Source organism: Pinus tabuliformis, chromosome X (genome assembly GCF_031772625.1).
Source record: "Pinus tabuliformis cultivar Carrire ecotype Pingquan chromosome X, CPIR1, whole genome shotgun sequence".
In the NCBI taxonomy this organism is placed as follows: Eukaryota; Viridiplantae; Streptophyta; class Pinopsida; order Pinales; family Pinaceae; genus Pinus; species Pinus tabuliformis.
In genome coordinates this window covers 1,237,952,686-1,237,972,191 of record NC_142308.1, presented here as the reverse complement: position 1 = coordinate 1,237,972,191, position 19,506 = coordinate 1,237,952,686, and positions in this window count along the sequence as shown.

The following is a 19,506-nucleotide window of genomic DNA, read 5'->3' as shown; positions in this document are numbered from 1 at the left end:
GTGATCCTTTGTAGTTAATGTAGTGCTTCTATGATAGTGCGAATGCCAAATAGTAACTGCATGAATGATGGAGTGATGGATGGTCCAAAAATATTATATCTTCTTCTATCTTTTCTTGATGATTACTACTGGAGATATGAAACTTGATGATGTAGACTCTAATTCTTTCATTTCTTTATGCTTCTTCTATGATGCCACGCTTCAAAATTAAACTTCTTCTACAAATGTAACTATACATTCTACTCTAACTTCCATCTTCTAATGAAAGAGAAAACATACTATAAGCAGATTTGATAGTGGAGTCGTCCTTGAATAGGATAGATCCTTGGTGTCTTCATTTTTCGGTTTCTTCTCAAGCTCTTCATTTTCATCAGATGTATGTGATCTGTTAGTGTCAATATTTCCAGCCTTCCTCCAGTGATCAAATATGCTCTTACGAAGTGGTCTCAGAGTGTCAAGGTCAAATTTTGTCATTTCAGTGAGTCTTCAAGCAAAATTTGGTCACTAGGCGTTAGGTCTAGGGTTTGCTTTCACTCTTTTCAAAATTGCCCAAATGCCAATCTATGTCAATTCAACTGAGTCTACCATCATTCATAGGGTTTTCCTCATCATGACAGGTTCCACTGGGTCATTTTACACCTTGTTCATGCTTCAGTTGCATCTAGGCAGGGTTCATGTCCCTCTCCTAGGGTTTTGGAGGCAATTTCTCTTGGATGGTCAAATCATTAGAAAAACTTATATCCTGATGTTCATACACCTTCCCCTATCCTTAAAGTACCTTATCAAACACTTCCCATCACTCGGATTCCCCAAATTCCTCATTTTTTCACAAACCCTAGTTTCTTGCTACAACCTGGCAATTTTCTAGGTTGGACCTGTGTTTTGCCCTTTTGGACCCCTTCCCCTCACTCAATCTCTGAGATTCCACTTTCCCCTACTTTCTAACATCCCTCCCTACTCCCCAAAATTTCCTCAAGAATTTAGAATCCCCCTATCCCCTTCATTTCGCTTCATTTCGACAAAATCTCTTGTTCCACACATTGGGGTAGGTTTTACTCAAATGATGTTTCTGAGCAATCAAAGATGAATTTGGGAAAACGGAGAGAGGTTTTTGTCCATAACATTCCAAGGAAGAAAAACCTCCTTCACTTTTTACACAGGTGTCATGGTTTTAGAGAAATGTCAAAAATATCGTTGCCTAAGGAGAATCAAATGCACCTATGAAGTGACCTTGGGAAAATAAAGTTTTCTCCTAGCTTGGTTGGCGAAATGACTTTCTTGATGAGTCAAATGATAACTAGACACAAAGATATTTCCAATGAGCTATCATGAGCTCAATTTGGAGTTGAGGAAGGCATTCAAAAGTTGACTGGAACAGTACTCTGCCTTGAGGCAGCCTCATTTGGCACATTTTGACCAGTTTTGGGAGATTTTATTTTTGATAGGTAAAATGAACTCCAAATTGGAAAATTATAGTTGGGTTGAAAAATAGACTCAAAGAACTTTCCAACGAGCTATCATGTGCCCGATTCTGACACTGGGAAGGCCTCCAAACGTCATCTGAAAGTCGCGTTATGCGTTGGGGGGCGCGCTACGCATCAACGCGCAGTTTCCAGTTCAATTTAACTCAGGCGCTACGCGTTGGGAGGCGCGCTACGCATCAGGCTGGGCACGCTACGCGTTGGGTTTCTCTCTCAGGAAATCGCTAGCAAGCCACCAAAACTACTTTTCTCTCCAAATCTTTTCAGCATTCAAACAAGTCAAAACAGCAGTTCATTGGGTGCACAGTGAGCATTATTTTTCAGTCACTTGCCTTCAAAACCATGTCAGAAAGCGAAACAGATTATGAGCAGGATTTTGATAGTGATTCTACATCGGAGGTAAGTGTGCCAAGGAGGTATCACAAAGGTGACGGAGGTCCAGTTTCATCATGAATTGGCTCATCTCTTTGTCTTGCATTTACATGGAGACCAAGTTACCTTAGCTGGAGTCAATGTTACTCTTACACCGGAAGCAATTTCATTAGCAACCGGTCAGTAAGGATCGAGAAGCTAATATTGAGAGGGTAAACATCCATTTAGAGAAGTTGTTGGCGAAGGCCAATCACTTGAAACATCATTATTAGGCTCGCATGCATGTGTGCAAAGCAAGAATGAAGGTACTCAAAGGACGATTGGCCAAGGCACTAAAATGGAGGAAAAGGCCCGATCCACTTCATATTTTGGCTGAAGCCTCCTTGAAGGAGCATGGCACTCAATGATACACCCTCAGCTCAAATTTCAGAGAATTTGGAGCAATTTTGGTCATTTTTGAATTTTTTGGTCAAAAAACAGGTTTTTGCCCTCAACGCGTAGCGCGCCACGCACTACCGTGAAGATGGGCAAGTCCATTCCTCAAAAACTCAGCATTTTTGGATTTTTCATGACAAGTTACACTTTCTTAGCAATTACCAAGACATTTCATCAGGTTTTGAGCCCTCAGAAGGTCAAAAAACATGTAAAAAATGACTTTCTGCCACTTTTTGGACACACAGGGAGCAGTCTTGGGAGATTGCAATTTTGGAGGGGAAAATGACCACCAAATTGAGAAATTCCACTTGGGCGGGAAAGTAGACATCCATACCTTTCTAACAAGCCTACTTTTGCCTCATTTGGGTGCTGGGAAGTGCCTCAAAAGTTGGCTCAAAGGCGCGCTACGCGTTCAGGATTGGGGCGCTACGCATCAGGGAAGTTTGCCAGATTTTCACCTATAGCTCAGCAAAACGCAGATTTGACTAGTTTTGACTTTTTGGAGTGATTTTTCATCCTCCTTGATGTAATTTTATGATGTCATGGCACTTATTTATCTCTTCTAGAAGATTCATTCATAAAAAGTAAAAAATTTAATGAATGAATTGGTTTCCTAGCTTATAGAGGCAAGTTGTTTTGACTGCCTAGATTTTAGTGCTCAGTTTAGAATTGGTTGAAACAGCTCCTAGAAGGATGAGCTCAACCCCTAGAGGAAAGGAAAGGTGTTAGCTTGCCTATATTATGTATTTTCTTAGTCATTTTCAGGGGTTGGAGAGGTTGGACTCTTGAGGGATAAGCTTAGACTGTATTACTCTTTGTATCTCTGCAATTTTGGCAAAGGAAAGACCAGGGTTTTGCAGCACTATTTGGGATTCCTGTGGTGATTTGTGTTGATGGTGTGTTTCTCTCATGTACTTGTAAGTTTGTTATGTGTATCATTTTCCTACTCTTCTCTTTTGCAAATTAAGTAAATGAAGTGTTAAGGTAGAATTCATGGTTTCTATGCTCTGCCTTTAAGTTTGCTTAATATCTATGTTTTCATCTATTTAAGGAGAACTCTTGATGGTTTCTTGCTCTCCTTAGCTCCTCACCGGTCATATCTATCCATTCACTTATTTCAAAGGCATCAAGACAATCTCCTACCTTGCCCCAAAAAGACCTCTGCAAAAACTGTGTCTCATCCCCGCACCCAAAATTGTTGTGCTTAGTTTTCCAACAAAACCCTAAAAATTTAAAATCAAATTTTCCCTATCAGTTTACTAGCCTAAAATCAGTGTCCTTTATTGGTCATCTCTGCCCTTTGAAGATCTTTTGTCGAGATAGACTTGGAGAGAGCCCTCTCCTGTCCTCGTAGGGCTAGCTACGAGGCTAAGTGGTTTGATGTTACCTTGAGTTTCGCCTTTTTCAGCCTGAGGCAAATTCAAGCGCTAACATATTGGCGACCATAATGGGGAAGAAAAAATGGTTTACTTATTGATGTCATTTGTTTTATAAGCTACAGACGGAGCTTGAAGTTATGCCAGGTAGCCTTCGAAACGCTTTTGCTTTGCATTAGCGGAAGTAGATAAACGCTGCTTCAGTCAATCTCCGGTCTAGCTTGTAAACGTGACATCTAACTTGTTAATTGCCCCAGTACATGTATCAAGTTCAGATCTGATTGTTGATGGTGGACAACGATCAGACACTTGAAAGGCTGAAATCATTCACCTGGTGACTCTAAATCATTTTCGAGATCAGATCCAAAGACTCCACTGGAGGATGATCCCGACCAGCAAAAACATGAAAGGACAATATGGACAGATCAGGTACTCAAGTTGGAATTTCATCCAAGACATTTTGTTCTTTGTCATAAATTATTTCTTCTCTTTTCCCAAGAATGTCAAGACTGCGTTGCAAACTATACTATGCTTGAGAAGAGATCCTCAGCCTGCAGTTGATTCTTTCCCTTTGAAGATTGTGAATACCAAAGATTTGCATACCTTTGAGCTTGATCAAGACCTTTTTTCTGAATTTTGTGATGACCATCTTCGAATTGATGAATCTCAAGAGACCAAGACTAATTATATACCTGCTGTACATACCCCTACACCTTGTAAAATTCGAGATCGGTATAAACCTCTTTTTTTACCTTCTTTTCTTCATGCTTTCCCCAAAAATTATGATCTATACTTGCCAAGGTTTGACGGTGAATGTAAGAATGTCAACACTGAGCAACATGTGCAGAATGTTGAGAATTTTCTAGATCTTTTTGTGGTTGATGAAGAAGATGTCGGTATAAGGCTTTTTGCTCTTTCTTTGCAAGACAAAGTGAAGAGTTGGTTCAAAACCCTGCCTAATGTGAGCATCTCAGATTTCCAGCAGTTCGTCAAAGTTTTTCTCGACAGGTGGATGATCGGGCAGAACCTTTTCTTGATTGTAGAAGAGTATAATCAGCTGAAAAGACTACCAGGGGAGACAGTACAACAATTTTCTGCCAGATTTAACCAAGTTTATTATTCGATGCCAGTTGATATAAGACCTTCTCCTAGATCTGCTCTCTTGCACTATCCGGGTGCCTTTGATCCGGAGATGGAGTTTCAGCTGAGAGAAAGGGATATTGCAACACTTCACGAGATGCAGAACAGTGCAGTAAATGTAGAGGCTCATCTGCTGATCCGAAGGGCAAGGTTGAAAGAAGAAGAGATGAAAAACATAGATCCGGCCGAATCTACATCTCTAGAGGTGAAGCTTGAAATTTTGGTAAGTTCCGTGGAAAAGATGATGGACAAGATCAACACTAGGAATGATTATGATGTTCAAGGCTCGCTGATTGAAAAGGAACAAGTTGCTGATCCAAAACATCTTCTTTCTTATCCCAGTTGTCATAGATCTGATAATGATTGTCTTATAGATCATCTTGGAGAAGAGAGATCTATTGATATGACATGTATGATTGATGATGTGTTTTATAGTGATGATTTGCCTCATTTTGATCAGTATGATGATGATTATGTTCTCCAAATAGAAGTTACTATTGCAGACGAACCATTTGCTAGTTTGTGGGAGGAGGAAGTTCACTTACAGCAGCTCAAGTACAATGATCAAATGATGCATAGCAGCTATGACATTGACGAGGAAAGTGCAGCAAAGTTTGAAGTAAGTGAAGGATCTTTGCCTTTTTGTTTTGATTCGTTTCAGTTCATCAGGGATAACTACCATGCAATTAGAAATCAGCTGTCAATAAGTCTTGATCTAGACCATCTTGAAGGCAATAAAAACCTTGTTCCAGACTTCTCATATTCAGATTTGCAACCCCCGAAAGCCATTGATTGTCAAGTTGCAGCTGAAGACTTGGAAGTGGACACATATGATTTAATGATTCAAGGTGACTCCGTACCATTCTGTTTCGAATCATTTCAGTTTTTGAAGGGTAGATTGCATAATGAATCTTCAAATGAACAGCCTATAACAAATCAGCAATCTCTCAGTGTTAATGTTGAGGATGAGACAGATAACAAAATTCTTGAGCAGCCTGTAGCATCAGATTTGCAGCCACCAAATGAAATTGAAGGGCAGATTACAGATGAAGCTATGGAAGATGAAATACATGATTTGATGATGCAGGAAGATTCTATACCCTTTTGTTTCGAATCATCTCAGTTTATAAGGCAGAATCTTCGTAAAATCTCTCAAGAAAAAGATGAACAGCTAGAAGGATGTCATACATTTTCAATGGATACATTACAACAGTCTTTTCAAGTTTTTCATGATCCAATAGCTGATGTTTTGGATAAGGTTTGCAGCCAAAGTCTTTCTCCATTGACTACATGTGAGATTGAAACATGTGCTGATATGAATTTGATCCGGCAGCCGTTTTCTTTCTCATTTTCAGCAGAGGTCTCGTCACAAGGCTCAGATCAAAGTTTGCATTCATGGTATCAGGAAACAAGAAGTAATCCATTAGATGAGCTAAGTTCCAGTGTGCTTGAATTTCAAGATCCTTATGCAGTGTTTTTGGAGGTGGATAGAGAATTCATATCATTCTATGGATCTATTTCCAAGTTGTCATGGGAGTGTCCTTTGAGTAGTTCTCTCTTGTTGTTCATAAGTGAGCACTTGCGGAGAATTCGAACAACAGACATGATACTTACTTGGTTGCACTGGTTGTTTCATTTCACTTGATCAGGTGATGAATGAAACTGTTAGAGTAGGTTTTGATGAATAAGCTCCACTTTGAGCATCATTTCCAGTTTGTCGGTTGTGTTTAAGTATTGAGTCAGTTTTTAGTTGAGTGAGAGTCAATTTGTGTCATCCGAGTCATCAGTTTTCAGTCATGCATTTTAGTTTGAATTTTTGACTCCATCTCCCAATGGATAAGGCACTGGTCTGCTCTCCCAAAGATCTGCCGTTCTTGGCACCTCCAAGGAGCTACCATCCCCATTGGAGCCAATGTTAGTGTTAGTCTTTCCAACCTTCCTCCAGTGATCAAATATGCTCTTACGAAGTGGTCTCAGAGTGTCAAGGTCAACTTTTGTCATTTCAGTGAGTCTTCAAGCAAACTTTGGTCACTAGGCATTAGGTCTAGGGTTTGCTTTCACTCTTTTCAAAATTTCCCAAATGCCAATCTATGTCACTATTCAGCTGAGTCTACCATCATTCATAGGGTTGTCCTCATCATGACAGGTTCCACTGGGTCATTTTACACCTTGTTCATGCTTCAGTTGCATCTAGGCAGGGTTCATTTCCCTCTCCTAGGGTTTTGGAGGCAATTTCTCTTGGATGGTCAAATCATTAGAAAAGCTTATATCCTGATGTTCATACACCTTCCCCTATCCTTAAAGTACCTTATCAAACACTTCCCATCACTCAGATTCCCCAAATCCCTCATTTTTTCACAAACCCTAGTTTCTTGCTACAACTTGACAATTTTCTAGGTTGGGCCTGTGTTTTGCCCTTTTGGACCCCTTCCCCTCACTAAATCTCTGAGATTCCACTTTCCCCTACTTCCTAACATCCCTCCCTACTCCACAAAATTTCCTCAAGAATTTAGAAGCCCCCTATCCCCTTCATTTCGCTTCATTTCGACAAAATCTCTTGTTCCACACATTGGGGTAGGTTTTACTAAAATGATGTTTCTGAGCAATCAAAGATGAATTTGGGAAAACTGAGAGAGGTTTTTGTCATGGTTTTAGAGAAATGTAAAAAATATCGTTGCCTCAGAAGAATCAAATGCACCTCTGAAGTGACCTTGGGAAAATCAAGTTTTCTCCTAGCTTGGTTGGACAAATAACTTTCGTGATGAGTCAAATGATAACTAAACCCAAAGAGCTTTCCAATGAGCTACCATGAGCTCAATTTGGAGTTGAGAAAGGCATTCAAAAGTTGACTGCAACAGTACTCTGCCTTGAGGCAACCTCATTTGGCACATTTTGACAGTTTTGGGAGATTTGATTTTTTACAGGGAAAATGAACTCCAAATTGGAAAATTCCAGTTGGGTTGAAAAGTAGACTCAAATAACTTTCCAACGAGCTATCCTGGACCCGATTCTGACACCGGGAAGGCCTCCAAAAATCATCCGAAAGTCGCACTACGCGTTGGGGGGCGCGCTAAGCATCAGCGCGCAGTTTCCAGTTCAATTTAACTCAGGCGCTACGCGTTGGGAGGCATGCTACGCATACGCTTGGGGGCACTACGCGTTGGGTTTCTTGCTCAGGAAATCGCTAGCAAGCCACCAAAACTACTTTTCTCTCCAAATCTTTTCAGCATTCAAACAAGTCAAAATAGCAGTTCATTGGGTGCACAGTCAGCATTATTTTTCAGTCATTTGCCTTCAAAACCATGTCAGAAAGCGAAACAGATTATGAGCAGGATTTTGATAGTGATTCTACACCGGAGGTAAGTGTGCCAAGGAGGTATCACAAAGGTGACGAAGGTCCAGTTTCATCATGAATTGGCTCGTCTCTTTGTCTTGCATTTACATGGAGACCAAGTTACCTTAGCTGGAGTCAATGTTACTCTTACACCGGAAGCAATTTCATTAGCAACAGGTCAGTAAGGATCGAGAAGCTAATCTTGAGAGGGTCAACATCCATTTAGAGAAGTTGTTGGCGAAGGCCAATCACTTGAAACATCATTATTAGGCTCACATGCATGTGTGCAAAGCAAGAATGAAGGTACTAAAAGGACGATTGGCCAAGGCACTAAAATGGAGGAAAAGGCCCGATCCACTTCATATTTTGGCTGAAGCCTCCTTGAAGGAGCATGGCACTCAATGATACACCCTCAGCTCAAAGTTTAGAGAATTTGGAGCAATTTTGGTCATTTTTGAATTTTTTGGTCAAAAAACAGGTTTTTGCCCTCAACGCGTAGTGCGCCGCGCGCTACCCTGAAGATGGGCAATTCCATTCCTAAAAAACTCAGTATTTTTGGATTTTTCATGACAAATTACACTTGCTAAGCAATTACCAAGACATTTCATCAGGTTTTGAGCCCTCAGAAGGTCAAAAAACATGCAAAAAATGACTTTCTGCCACTTTTTGGACACACAGGGAACAGTCTTGGGAGATTGCAATTTTTGAGGGGCAAATGACCACCAAATTGAGAAATTCCACTTGTGATGGAAATTAGACATCGATACCTTTCCAACAAGCCTACTTTTGCTTCATTTGGCTGCCGGGAAGTGCCTCAAAATTTGGCTCAAAGGCGCGCAACGCGTTCAGGATTGGGGCGCTATGCATCAGGGAAGTTTGCCAGATTTTCACCTACAGCTCAGCAAAACGCAGATTTGACTAGTTTTGACTGTTTGGAGTGATTTTTCATCCTCCTTGATGTAATTGATGTAATTTTATGATGTCATGGCACTTATTTATCTCTCCTAGAAGATTCATTCATAAAAAGTAAAAAATTTAATGAATGAATTGGTTTCCTAGCTTATAGAGGCAAGTTGTTTTGACTGCCTAGATTTTAGTGCTCAGTTTAGAATTGGTTGAAACAGCTCCTAGAAGGATGAGCTCGACCCCTAGAGGAAAGGAAAGGTGTTAGCTTGCCTATATTATGTATTTTCTTAGTCATTTTCAGGGGTTGGAGAGGTTGGACTCTTGAGGGATAAGCTTAGACTGTATTACTCTTTGTATCTCTGCAATTTTGGCAAAGGAAAGACCAGGGTTTTGCAGCACTATTTGGGATTCCTGTGGTGATTTGTGTTGATGGTGTGTTTCTCTCATGTACTTGTAAGTTTGTTATGTGTATCATTTTCCTAATCTTCTCTTCTGCAAATTAAGTAAATGAAGTGTTAAGGTAGAATTCATGGTTTCTATGCTCTGCCTTTAAGTTTGCTTAATATCTATGTTTTCATCTGTTTAAGGAGAACTCTCGATGGTTTCTTGCTCTCCTTAGCTCCTCACCGGTCATATCTATCCATTCACTTATTTCAAAGGCATCAAGACAATCTCCTACCTTGCCCCAAAAAGACCTCTCCAAAAACTGTGTCTCATCCCCGCACCCAAAATTGTTGTGCTCATTTTTCCAACAAAACCCTAAAAATTTAAAATCAAATTTTCCCTATCAGTTTACTAGCCTAAAATCAGTGTCCTTTATTGGTCATCTCTACCCTTTGAAGATCTTTTGTCGAGATAGACCCGGAGAGAGCCCTCTCCTGTCCTCGTAGGGCTAGCTACGAGGCTAAGTGGTTTGATGTTACCTTGAGTTTCGCCTTTTTCAGCCTGAGGCAAATTCAAGCGCTAACATGATCCACTTCTTTCCTTCCTCTTATTTCTCTTCTTGTTCTGTCGGTCTTCAGGACAATCTCTCTTAAAATTTCCATATTCATTGCATCCAAAGCATTGTACTTTGGACATATCTAGATTTCTTCTTGTTGAGAAATCACAACATGCAGATACTAGGGTTTGAATCCTATTTTATTGATAATTACTTGTGATGTGTGTTGGATTATTTTACTTCTTTATTATTTTATGTTTCATCAAGAAATTGCTGAATCAAAAGTGTATGAAGATCACAAGAAAAAGGAGCACAAGATATAGGCACTCAGCCAGGGAAAAACCCCTATCAAGGGGAAAACCTAGCGAAACATTTCCACTAATAGATTCAAATGAGATAATACAAGACCCTTTTGACCTAGAAACAAGCCTCCTCCCATCACCAAGTCAACCCTTCCTTCATGTAGATGAACTCTTCCAAAGTCTCCAAGTGTGAGTTTCTCAATTGCAGCTTCAATTCAAAATTTCACCCCCCAGCTACATTATTTTCGGAACTATAACTACTTCAGAAATTTAGGCCCCTGCAACTTGCCTAGAAGCCCTACAAAATTCACACGTGTGTGTGAGAGAGATGGTCCAAACTTCGATTTTTCTTCTTCATTGAATTTGGTCTTATTTCTTGCAATTTTATCTCCTTTTTGTCCTCTTTCTCTTGTAGATCAAACTTGTTTTGAGTGTGTATCAAATGAGTCGAGTTCCTCTTCTATTTATACTGCTTCCACTGGGTCGAATAGCCCTAATTTGGGCCGACTTCATCAAAGGTAGGGATGACTTGGTAAGGAGGTGACAAATGACATTTTTGACTCAAACATAATTTTCATTACATGATACAAATGTCCAAAAAGGGTCTAATAAACGTGAAAATGACTCTTATGACTCAAGACAAAACCTAGAAGCCTTCAATGGAGGTTGTGACCTAGAAAATAAATGAAAGAGAATGAAACCCATGCTTAAAAATAAATTTCTTTTACAATGAAATTTATTTTTAAATCAAGACTTAAATGAAATTATGAAGATCGACTCTAGTTACATTCTTAAACACTTATTAGCTGATTAAAGTTACTTTGATGAGGCTCAAAATTTCCAAACTTCACTTTCTTCTTCTTTATTCTAGTAGAAAAATCTTGTGACCTTTCATTTGGTTCGGTGTCATATTTTGCCTTCATTCTTGTTTCTTATATCATACATAAAGACCATATCTCATCAAATTTTGGTGTGTCCTTTCTTGAGTAAATGCTTGTCACAAAACTACACCATTCGGGAGGTAATGCATTGAGTACACACATTGTCAATTTAGAATTAGTGGAAATTTATCCAAGTGCTTGTAATTGATCCCTTAATTATGAGACATTTAAGAGATATGAGGTTAAATCTTCATCCTTTGACAACCTTGTCTTGTAAATCTGATTCCTTAGATTTATCTTCTGACCTATAATGCTTACATAATATAATTTTACCAACTTGTCATACATTGCTTTAGATGTGTACAAATCTACCACAAAAGGAATGAGATGTTCCTTTAGTGGATTCAATGAGGATCCTTTGATCTCTCACTTCTCCCCTCATATACTTGGCCAATTCTTGAGACTTATCTTTCTCTGGTTCTACAATTTTTCTTTGAACATGGTCCATGACTTCATTTGCTACAAGTATCAAATCTATTCTTTTCATCCAAGCTTGAAAGTTTGTTGACCCATCAAGCTTATTACCTTCCTTACAAAATGAAATTATTTGATTTGAATATTGAGTCATAGAGAATAGTGTAGTACTTACTTGATATGAGAGTTTATAGCTTTATAAAGAGATATTCAAATACTTTTATGCTCCCAAGACTTCCAAGAGACTTCAAAGATGCCATAGAGTTATGACTTCTAGGATGTCTCCAACAATATTGTCTTCAATCTACTCCAAAGAGTGTAGATGATGTTCCCAGGATTCTTGATGATTTTCTGTATGATGCTTCCTTGTCTTCCAAAGAACCTTCCAAGAGATATTTTAATGTTCTTCTTCAAGATAAAGATCCCTCAATGGAGGAGTAGTAGCCTTCCTTCAATATGATCCTTTTGAGTCCTCTTCCTTGTATCCTTATCTTAGTTCCCTCCTTATATCCTTCCTAGTGTTTTTCCTTGTGTCCTCCCCACAAATGATTTCCTTCCTAGTTTCTTTGATGAAAGTCTTCTCCTTGTGCCAACAAGAGTGATCTTCGAGCTACCCTCTTTTTCACCTTAGCTCTAATTCCATGTTGAGAAATCAATAGGGGAAACACTTAGGGTGATTTACTTGATAATTGCTTGTGAAGTTGTGTTGGATTCTTATTACTTTATTATGTCATTTTCATCAAACAATTACCAAAACCATAAACAACGAAGATCACAAATAGACAATGAACTTAGGATATTGGCTCCAAGACAGGGAAAAACTGTCCAAGGGGAAAACCACAAAAAATATTCTCTTCTTATAGAATTAGATCAAATGAGGAATCCAAGACCCAAACAACAAGACCAAGACCTCCAACAAGACCCAAGTTAGCCCTCCTCCAAGTTGTTTTAGCAAGACAAAGCCAACTTAAGTCAAATCCTTGAAAACAACTTCCAACATCAGAATTTTGGCCCCCAACTTCAAAATTTTAGATCCGAGCTTCAGAACTTTGAACTTGTAACTTTGGCCCCTGCAATAACTTCAAAATTTCACACGTGTGAGAGATTTAGGGCATAAACTTCAATTTTATTCCTTCCTTCTTTCTCCTACTTCCCAACTTCTTCTTCTCCTGAATTTCACATTTCTTCTCTTAGAGATCGAACTTTCTTTTTTGGTGCTTTAAATGAGGTTGAACTCTCTCTATTTATACACATCTAGGAGGTTGAATTACCCCTTTCTAGGCCGGCTTGAAGAGGTAGGGCTGACTTGATCTTGTAGACACAAAAATGATATTTTTGACTCAAATAAATTTCTTTTTCCTTTTTCTTTTCAAAGTCCAAATGGGACTTGACTCTAGGAAAATATTTTGACTTATAACCAATATTCTTTTGACTTAATAAACCCTATAATAATGAAGAACATGCTTGACCTAGATGACTAAATATTTTGAGCATGAAAACCATGCTTGAAAAATAATATTTTTTTTTCTTCTTTTGGTGTTTACATAAAATATACATTAATATAAATACAATAGAAATTATGAATACCAAACCTAATTACATTTTCTAACAAGGTGAATGTGTCATGTTACTCAACTTGCATGTGTAATGTGCTAAATAGTTGGTTTTTTTGTTAGAAAATAGATTGGTTATATAGTTTTAATTTTATAAATACTAATAAATTTTTTACCAATAATAAATTTATGGTGTACTATAAGGGATTGATTCTTTCCTAAGTTCGAATATTATTTTTCTTAATTAAAATCATGTATAATACATTATTATTAGGGTTCTTCAAAACTGGTCAGAGAACTAAATTTTATTGCTATTATTTAGTCATGCATGAATTGGAGGAATTCACACTGAGAGATATTTTTAATTCCATAAATTTCTATTCAATATTTAGACGAGTCTAGATACCTTTTTCTAATTTCATCCTCCAAACCTAAAGAAGAGGAAGATTATAAAACCCGAGACCAATTGAATTTTGATAGAAATTTAAACAGATGCACAAAAATAATAGATACTAATTACTATTTAACGTACACTTTAGCCATATAAAATTAGGCTGTATGAAAATTTATGGAACTCATTCTAATACCCCACCTTGAGGGAAATATTTTGTTTTCCCATGATAAGCTCTATATGATGGTTTGAAATTGTTTTAATTAGTTATTTAAAATTTTGAGAGCATTCAAATTTCCTTCCAAGCATATTCGTGGTTGATGACCGTCATCATGTATATAGATCAAAGCATTTCTTCACCACATTTAGGACGTCATTGTGACTTTCTCTTTATTAGGTAGCAATGTTGCAAATATTGTGTTGGAAAAAATATTGTTGAGGGTTTGGAAAAGAAAATATCATCAAAATATTGTAAAATATCTATAAAAATATTTACAAAATAAAAGGAATATAAAATATTAAAAAATTTCATTTTTTTAATATTTAAAGAAATAACTTCAAATAAATGCATTGCTACATAAAAGTGAAAAAAGGCTAATATATAATACATATAAGATATTTATTGCTACCTACCCACGATGGGGTTGTGCATGCGACGTTACATTTGGCATGTGACCAACCATTTGGGTCTGCCTCCTTCCACATGCCCATTAACTCCGCGACAATGACAAGACCTGACCATTACTCCACAGGCACGTCACACCTCCTCAAGCGCTCTGAGGATATAAGTGAACCCAGGTGCATGTCTTGGCTCAATTTGACATTTTGGGCAATGAGTTTGGGTGGTAAGGAGTTGGATAGAGGTCGGGTCTATGTCTATGGCACCTCACTGGGGCTCTGGCCTTGGGTGAGGAAGGCAGACGACACTTGCAGCAGCTTGAAGTGGTTTGATATCGGTCTCCTGGTCTGCCCTTGGGACCCTGGTACACAAACAGTCGTGGTTCGATCCTGCTCCCTCGCTTCTGGTGGAAATAAGGACTTTTCATCTCTCCTCCAACTCTTGGATCCTTTCCTACTCGAGTGGACCACCGTAGGTCTTTACAAGTGTGTGGGTTTTTTGTGGTTTTTGGTAATTTATGTTTGGAGGTTGGGTCTCGCCTTTACCCTGGAGGACGTCACCATTTCTTGGCCAACTTTTGGGGGTGGGGGTCTTGTTCATACGCAACAATCAGGTGATGTCTCAAATGTACTCCGCTCTGGCACCTGGGTTGAGGTAATATGGAGCCTTTCTCACCGTCTTGGTAGAAATATTGGGACAGTGGATCATCCTTGCTTGGGACTGTGGGTCTGCGGGTCAGGTGTTTATTGTTTTCATTATAGTTATTTGACAATTTTCTCTGCAAGCTCCCCCTATTGTGAGCTGCCACAACCTAGGCACAACCAAATGCCTCTCCAGCGTGGCCGTCCTCACCACGAATAGGGGAAGCAGGCCCAGGAAGGTCGCTTTGTACGAGGACATCACTCGTCCTCTACTGATTCTTCTAGTTAAGAAACAAAAGAAGCCAAGGTGCTTTCCCTTGCTAACTCGCTAGGATGTGTAGTAGCTCCTGCCTCTATAGAATCGATCATTGAGTAGCTGTGGCACTTTCAAATTGACATTGACATTCTTTGGGACCACACGTACGAAGATGCAACGAAATTGTTGCCTATCTCACTGACATTCAATACAACCAGAACACCATCCTGAAGCAGTTGGACAACCTATGACACATCCAACGTCACACAAACGACCATCTCCACAGCTTAGAGGAATGCGTGGAGCATATTGACTTCCACATTCATGACCATATGGGTTTCTTTGCAGCTCCCCTTGTAATTGCCCCCCATCCCCGTCCTTGATTCACTACCATTAGTTCTGATTTCTTTTTGTGTCTCGCATAGTATGCTAAGGCCTCAAAGCTGTCCAGAAATAATACATGTAAATTGTCTATATTGGTATGCTCTAGCCCCCAATCTCAAAAAGTATGGTTGAAATGACAGAGCGGGGGATGTTGAGAGAATTTTTGTACGCTATGATAATTTGAATATCTAATGAAATCCATTTTGAATGAAAAAAAACAAAAGATATCTATTGCTACCTCACACATCAATACTGGATGTCGTTTTGTATCACGAGTCTTGAATTAACCTCAAAATATCAACAAAAAAATAATAAATGTATCTCTTCATCATGAGTCATCTACAATGAAATTGGATAAACAAAATACCTTCTACAATGAAAAGTGATGGCTCTAGAAATGGATTTTCGTTTAGAGGATTAAGGCCCTTAGGCTAGAGTTGGGATTTTACATGAATAAGCACAAAGTTTGGTAGACTTTGAAGTCCTTTACTAGTGTTATCATTGAGTCCAATTCAATTTTTGAAGTTTGTGAAGGTGGCGGCATTGGCTGACTCCAAGTATCAACAATCATGTCCTCTCCCTCCACCTATACCCCTCTTTTCAATGCCACCTCCTCTAATCAATCATGGATTAATTCCATGATAGGCCTCTTAGTCTCAACCATCCATGTTGCAGTGGTGTCAATCCAAATAGATGACATCCATATTAGGTGTTTTTAGAAGTTTCTTCACTCGCAATTGGAAATTGTAGTAGACATAGACCATATCATTAAGGCATAGAGTTTCCAACTTGTATGAGGGTCATACATTATAAATTTATAATTATAATACATAATTTAAAGGGGGACGAGGTATAAAATAATAAATTATACTTTATGATGAATTCATTATTTACTTTGGAAACTCTTAACTTGTGCTTCTTGGTGTGTATTTTTTTCAAATACGCTCTATTTGCACTCAAATCTAGAGGAAATACATGTTTGGCTAAACACGAGTGATACATTTTTGTATTTTGGGTACTCTTATGCCATGGATTGTCCACCAAACTGATGGGCCTCCAAATTAGACACAAATTAAGGGCCATCTAACCTTTATTAGGAACATGAAGGCTATATTAAACCTCTCCTTCTACACTTAATAATGTTTATTTATTTATTTATTTTTTTAATTTTTTTTTTAATTTTTTAATTTTATTTTATTTACTATGTTCTTAGGAAGGTTTAGAGATAATTGCATATTTGCTTCTAATATTATTTATTTTTGTAGAATATTGTGAGAATATTGCGCAGATTATGAAGATTTGGAGGATGAGATAATTTAGGTACTTGCTCCATGCTATAAGAGGATCAAGATTAGATAATAAATGAACAAGACATTATGAAGTTATTGCACAAATTTTGGAGCTTCAATATTGATATCTTCTAGGAATGTGTTCCCTTCCATTTAATGCAGATTCCTAGTGTTGGGAACCATATCCAATATTTGAAGGATTTTGGAGGGGAAAGCTTCATCGTTTCAAGGAGAATGCTTTCTCATCATGTTGTATATGTACTAATTCGAATTGGCCTTTAGGGAATGTATTTATTAGTCTTCTTGTGGAGAAAACTTGTTATTTAGTAGCTCCACTTTCATTTCTGGCAGGGATGTACTTGGATTGATTGAAATAATGAAGTTTGATGTATTTTTTAGCTTCTAAATCTTGGTTTCCTTCATAGGACTCTGATTTTCCTTGATCTTGGCCATCCCAAGAGCCTCAAAGCCCTCTTATACAATTTATTTATGTCCTTTGGTGTCTTTTTCACTTGCATATCTTGTTTCTGCATTTACTATTAATGCTTCTTTTGCTGTAGGTTACATTGGTTAAATGATTGAAGTGAGTTTTTTTGTTATGTTATTTATAGATTCAAAATCATGATTCATTATTATAACATCTTTGAAAAAGCATATTCATCATTGAGCTACTTGGATTGGTTTACTAGTTCACAGATCTAGAATTTCTAGAAATCCCTTATAGAAAAATAATAGTAATTTTCTACTATTTTTTGGAAGGTGTTAATGAGCTTAATTTGAGTTTATTCCATTTGTATTAGGCCATAAAAACATTCCAGTTAATGAAAAAATTTACCTCATAGCATTTTCACTTGTTTAGGTTAGGAATTTGGTAGGTTAACTAGCTCACTAGTTCTTAAATTTTCGGTTTTTAGAGTAAGTAATCTTCTGCTATTTTTTAGCATGTGTTAACAATGGAATTTCAAAGTGATTCCACTTGGAATGGATTCCTAAGACATAATAATTATTATTATTTTTTTCTCATCTCATTTGCATTTTATTTACTTGGGAATTTAGAAAGCTATCTCGCTCCTGTAGAACCTCCTGTAACACCTCTTGTAACACCTCCTGTAGCACTCTTGTAACACGTCTAAACTTGTCCATATTTGCTCCAACATCTTGGTTTTTGTCTCTTAGTCTTGAATCATGACCCTTATGCTTTGAATCCATGATTGAGTAAGACCAAAAAACCTCTTAAGCCTTTCCTCTTCTCCATTGAAATTCACCTCTGCAGTTTGGATTAGTGGACAAATTCATGACTTGAAGAGCATAATAATGATTTTCATGATTACTTTATGAAGAAACTTGTGAACTCTATTGACACAATCTATCTTGAATGCAGTGATTGAACACTGCTTTAATTTTGTTTCATACATCTTAAGCTATGGTTTCCATTTCCAACATTTCTATTTCTATTGCATAGATTAGACTTCCTTTTGATGTACCATTTACACTCTAGAAATAGGTTAATGTTTATATTTATCCAAATAGGATTAACATTTACATTCATCCAAAGTAGAATATCCTTTCCTTTATGCAAAAGTAACTAGGATTTCCTCTCTACAAAAGTAATTAGGTTTCCTTTCTACAAATAGAGTAATATTTCCATTTCTGCAATTTAGTTTAGGCTTGGAATTCATGGAATTCACTTCATTGCATAATATCAATGAATTGACACATTGCATGCTGCACATTTAGTGTTGACATCTCTTAAGTTTGTACGAACCCCGGGTTGATAATTTAAGTTAGTAGCCTTGGGAGTTGCAACATTCTTGTTGCAATACTGAGGCTCATCACTTCTTGACGTAGTTGTCAGGGAGGTGTCAAAGTATGCATTGTTTCTTCCCTAGTTGATTCATTTATTTTACTTCAAAAACACACACAAAAATTGCATTAGGCATATTTCATTTCAAAAATAGAAAATTGCATTTCATTAGAATTCTTATTTTTTTTTATAAAAACATAAAAAATACTTCTCCAAGAACCACATCACCATCCACTTTTGCAGGTATAAGAAGAAGATGTGGAAGAGAAGGTAGAAATGGATGGAGATAACGACATTGAAGAAGATCCTCTTGGATTTCCCATTCAAGATACTAATATCGACATTCATATGAAGAGAATCCCTCCATCTTTCCTTCCCAACTTCCATGGTATGAGGTCAGAGGATCTGAAAACCTTTCTCTTTGAATTTGACATTGTTTGTAGATCTTATGGTTACTTATTAAAAACTCAAAAATTCAGATTGTTTCAGGAAACATTGAAGGGTAGAGCTCTTAAATGATTCATGAGTTTACGGACTAATTCAATAAGATCATGGAATTATATGCAAAATATATTTCTATAAAAATATAAAGACCATGATCTTAAAGAAGAAATATTTAGAATGAATAAAAAAGAAGATGAGAGCCTTGAGGATCTAGTAGAGAGATTTTTGTATAATGTTAAGAGGGAAAAATTACATCATGTAGGATATGGCACACTAAAAACCCTATTACTTATTAGAATGAATAAAAAAGAATATGAGAGCCTTGAGGATATATGCTATGCAACCAACTCATAAAATAGAAGAAAAGATAGATCAATGACTTCAAAATTAGACTCTTCGAAGGGGCAACCTCCTTTACATTACGCAAATGAATAATTATTTCATGATACAAATTACAAGACCTCCTTTATATATATATAGGAGT